Source organism: Octodon degus, unplaced genomic scaffold, assembly GCF_000260255.1.
Source record: "Octodon degus isolate 3935 unplaced genomic scaffold, OctDeg1.0 scaffold00052, whole genome shotgun sequence".
NCBI lineage: Eukaryota > Metazoa > Chordata > Mammalia > Rodentia > Octodontidae > Octodon > Octodon degus.
This window is the reverse complement of record NW_004524628.1, coordinates 13421350-13426897: the sequence shown is the minus strand read 5'-3', so window position 1 is coordinate 13426897 and position 5548 is coordinate 13421350.

Here is a 5548-nt window from a genome sequence, read left to right as displayed (position 1 = left end):
CCCTCCAGACCCAGCCCAGGCCCGGCGTGTGAGTGAGACCTTCCGCCGTGCTCTCAGGACCCCTCCAGGCCCAGCCCAGGCCTGGCATACAGGCCTGGTGTGAAAACTCTCCAGCTGTAGTCCCTGCAGAGAGGCAAGGGGCCAGAACCACCCAACTAATCCAGGAACAGAACACCTTGCCAGAGGGGCACAGCAGGTTCACTTCCATGGACTGCAACAGGAGGAAACTGAGCACAGCAGCCAGACCAAAGCCAGGCACATCAGGACAAGTTCAAACATGGTAGATCCAGACATGATAACCTGAGACACTTTGCTAGACCCAGATCTGTATCCTCCCTCTTTCTCTCTTGACTGAGAGAGGGGGCAAAAGGTAACCAGGATGAACTAGTCTGTAAGACCTGGAAGACCCCGGATACATCAAGGGGAGGTGAACAGACAACTTAGGAGAACTAACTTAAATACAAATTCTCAATTTAATATCTGCTTAGGTGCACAGACATAATGCCTGCTCTTACTGCCTAAAATATGAATCCATTAGTTACAAAAGTTTGTCAACTGCTAAATATCACTACCCATTGTTAGTGTTTCTAATTTTAGTTCTATAAATACAAAACTATAACTGCTTTAACCATATAATCTCTCTTGTGTAAGAATTTTAGTAGGTGCTAAGATTATAACTGCACCAAAGCTCTACACCAAAGGTCAGAGGACAGTGCTATACAAAATGACAAAGAGAAGGAGCAAAATGTGATCTCAAGCCCTGAGCCACCCAGAACAAGTGCAGAAGACACTAGCATAGAGGAAACTGGGAATCACACAGCTGAAATCTCTGAATTAATAGCACCTGAAGTAAAGACACAACTGCAGAAAGGTATAGAGGAAATAAGATCAGAAATGACCTCTGAAATAAAAAAAATAAATCTCTGAATTAATAATGTCTGAAGTAAAGAAGCAGTTGCAGAAACATATAGAGGAACTCAGATCAGAAATAATCTCTGAAGAAAAAGAAAGGATATCTATAATGAAAGAATTAATAACTGCTTCTAAAAAAGACACTGATAAAAAATAGAGGAGAATAGAAAAAATGATGGAATCCTTGAATGAGCAATATAGGAAAGAAATAGATTGCATGAAGCAGAGTCAAAGAGATATAGGGGAACTTGAAGTCACCATCTCAATGCAGGAAAAAATAATTCAACATCTGCAGGTGATGCAAAGATGCACAACATGAGAATAATAGACATCAATGAGAAAGAAGGAGTCAATAAAAATGATATAAAAAGAATTTGGGCAGAAATAATAGCAGAAAACTTCCCAAATATGAGAAAAGTATTGGACATTCAGATAACCAAAGTATATAGAACTCCAAATAACATCAACCCAACTAAAAACATGCCCAGACGTATAATAATCAAGTTCTGAGATACAGTCAACTGGACCACATCCTGACTGGGATTCCCTATGCTTCTGTCTATGTAATAAACCCTCCCCCTATTACATAAAGCCACAACCTTTGCCTTTGTTCCCCTTTTCTATAACGTGCCAAGATTTTTGTCATCCCAAGAGGCTGAACTTGAATTTTTTCTATCTTCCCTGGTGGCCATTCCTAATTAAAGCCATTTCCTGCTCCTCTTTACTGCTGTCTTTTTTTTTTTTTTGGCAGAACAGGGGATTGAACTCAGGCCCTTGCGCTTGCTAGGGAAGTGCTTATTCCACTGAGCCTTCTCCCTGGCCCCACTGCTGTCTTTTTGACTGGCACAATGGAGCAGGTGGTCAAGCTTGATCTATTGGGATTCCTAGAACCAGCATCTTTGCTTCCACAAAGGCAGGTGGGCACAACAAGTCTCCCCTCCTGGCATGGATGCTATGCACACCCATCACCTTTGGAGGTAGAGCCTTGGTACTTCTAGGAATACTCAGCTTAGGCCACCAGACACAGCAGAGGATCTGCCTAGGTGTGAGCCTCCTGCTCTCAGACACGTCCCAGCTCTACCTCTGCACTGGCATGAAACCCACTTTGAGGTCTTTGTCAAATTCCAGCAGAATCACTTAGTCCGTGAACTCTGCCCAGGGAGCTTCTGGCCCATGCATCTTGCCCTAATGTGCAGGTTACAGTACAGGACAGGATCCACTGGAGAGAGGAACAGAAACTGAGCAAGGCAGCAGCAGCTTTGAGAAAGACACTGCAGCTGAGCCAGAACAGTAGGTAGCCCTGCACCTCCACTGGGGCAGGGTTCAGGCATATTTGAGTCTCCACAGGGAGCTAAAAAGACCTCTTACCCTCCAAATATGAACTCTACAAAGCAGGGCTCAGTCAGTGCTGTTCATCTTCACAGCTTGGGTTCTGGTCCCCTAAATGCGTACTGCTTCTAATGTATCAATTTTTGCTGTATTCTCTCTCTCACGTAAAGTTTGTTTTTTAAAAAAGGTAATAAAAGAAAACAAGAGACAAGAAAAGTGTCATAGGACTGTCCTGCTATAATGTTGTATATGGTTAGATTTCTAAATTTCTGTGTAAAATGTGTAATTGTTATTTTTTTTACATTCGATAGGGATTTAAAGTTTAGCATATCAACAATTTTTGGAAAATACCGGTTCCATGCTATGTCTAAGGCACTTGATATTCACAGATAGTGATGTTAAGCTCAACTGCCAGGGTTAAAGATGTCTTTAAACAGAAATCCACATAAAATAAAGCTTTATATTTATTGATGGAAGTGCTGTGACCAGAAGCTCGAGTCCTGACTTCATGTTTCCACCAGGAGCCGCGGTTCTTACTCACTACTTCAGCGTGCAAGGCAACTTTGTGGAACACAGCCACTGCAAAGAGCTGCAAGGAACAAGGCCTCTCTCCTGCCTGCTTCCCGGCATCAGAGGATAAGTGCAGGAGCCTTCTGCATGATTGCCTGACTCAGGGGCAGCTTTTTCCATGCAAATGCTTCAAAGAGCTTGAATTCATGTAAAGGCTTTTCTGGGTTATAGGTCAGCAGGTAGGCTGAATGTTCTTCCAGGACTAAAGCCAGTTAGAGAAACACCAAATGCAGAACCAGCAAGCTCTTCTGTCCATGAAGACCAGCTGGGCTCTGTGATGCCCACCCATGCCAGGGGAGCCCTTAGAGCCTGCAGAAGAGGTGTGGGCAGCACTCCAGGACAGCGACATTTGTGCCTTGTTTGACTAAATGTGTCCCTTCAAAGAACATAAGGCAGCTGTGGGCTCTGGGACATCTGCCCAGTGTTTCTCTGACTCACAGTTAACCCTCTGACAAAGTAGATTCTCAGGTATGAATATTTGGGCTCTGCAGTATTTGTCACTCTTGTGGATGCTTAAGACATTATATATTCTTGAAACAAGCCGAAATGGGTCATAAAGGGACCCTTGCCATAAGAATTATATGTTGTGTCTATCCAGAGTGACAGGACAGGGGGGAGATGTTGCTATGCAACACTGCTGCTCTTTCCAGTAGGCCCCGCTGTCTCCTGCCTGGTGTGGAGCTCGTGTTGCATAATGGGCCTACTTTATACTTCTCATCTGGTCAGTTGCTCACTCCTGCAGGATTCATTGAGTATGATGTACAGGTCCTCCTGCCAGGTGCCAGGGTTTATAGATGCAAAGAAAAGGCCTCTGCCTTCAGTGTGGGTCCAGCCACGTTTAGAATGAGCTACACAAACTGGTGATCACACTACAGTGTAGCAGCTGCTAATGTAAGGAAAGAAGATGTACGACCCAAACAGCTGGGAATTGGCATGAGGTTGATGTTTAGAACATGGCCCCAGACCCTACAGTTCAGAAGCATCTTGGATGAGGTGCAGATTTTTGAGGCTGGACAATGAGGTATGAATGGATATTCCCCATGTCTGAATGAGTGGTGCAAGCTGGAATGTCCCTGTAATAAAGCTGAGAGAAAAGGAGGTGAGGAGAGGCATGAACAAAAGCAGAGACAGTAAAAGGTCATTTCTAAATCAGGAAAGAGGCTCAGAACAGCAAGTGTCTGTCTTAACAAGGTGAAGCCTCACGTGGTAAGGAGTAAGGACAGAGTTTCAGACATGAGCTCCTAGCTTTTGCAAAGACAATGGCATTTTCTCTCAAATTCAGATTGCATGCAAGTATGGTGACCTACCTACCTTCCAAAGTGGTGCTGTGTCCATAAATACATGATAGATGGGGAGGTGATAGGTCAGTAGACAATTCATGAGAAACAAATACCTAAAAGAAAGCCAGACTGTCTCTCAAGGGGAAAAAAATCTAAAAGCAGCTCTCTGACTGTGGGTGAACTTTGATCTGCAGCTTGTTGGAAAAGACTCTCTTAGCTCACTTCACATGCAAAGCCAAATTCAAGGGACACTAGATAGGATCCACTTGGCACACAAATATTTGTCTACAGAATGAACCTATGGGTGCCCAGAAGGCACAAGTCCAGACTTCCTCAGAGGGCCCCTGAGTCAAAAGTTTCTCTGTTCCTATAGGAACCAAGCAGTCCACTTTGAGGCAGAACTTAGGTTAGGCTCGCATAGTACTCAGTCTCTTCTCAGGCTGCGAGGTGGGATGTGCCTAGGCACAGTGCCCACATCTGTTTTACCAGTGGCAGTGAAGCAGAACCTAGCTTAGCTGGGACAAATATGAAGGACAAGAAGACATAAGGCAAAGAGGATGCTGCATAACCACCCTGCCTTCAGGTGAGTGTGGTCAGTGCACTGAGCAGGGAGCATTCCACAGGAAGTTATGTGGCTCCCAGTGGGGATCTGGCTTGCAAATCCTACAGTAAGAGGTACACTGATGACCTAACCTTGTATCTTTCTGTGCTGTCCTCCAAGAAGGTGGTTTAAAATGGAGCCTATCCAACCAAGAGGTCAAGCCAAACACAGAAGACGTGTGATGACGACTCCACACAAACAGTCAAGACAACCCTGTGGTAGAAATTATGGTTTCAGAATAAAGTGTAAATCTCACAGTAGAAAGCCCAGGAAAGAAAGAGAGGAAGAAAAAATACAAGAAAGATAATTGAATTCAAATAAAAGGTCTAAATTTAAAACCTTTATCTGCCACTTATTAATATTTCCTTAATTTTGTTATTAGGTACTAATATCTTTAATAGAAAGGAAATACTTGAAATTCAGCAGGTTTTTCAATCTTCAGTTTTTTCTGCTAAACTCAGGTATCATCGTACTAAAACATTTACTGTTTAAAATAGTGTGTGAGAACAGCCCACAAAAAAATTAACAACAACAACAAAAAAACCCACTAAGACCAGGTCTGGTAGCATATATCTATAATCCCAGCACTAGGGAGGTTGAAACAGGAGGATCTCTATGAATCTGAACTATAACAAACACATGAAAAAAATTTTTAAAATAAAAAACTAGAGCTTTTTTATAGGAGAAAGTATTAAAAGCTAAGGAGCAAACTACAGATATGAGAAGGTATTTACAACACAATCCTAATAAATCAGGCAGAAAAATTAGGCAAAAGACAAACAGGCATTTGCCATAACAGATATATCACAATCAGCCTTATTAGTCTTCAGAGATATACAAGTTGAAAGACCATTAT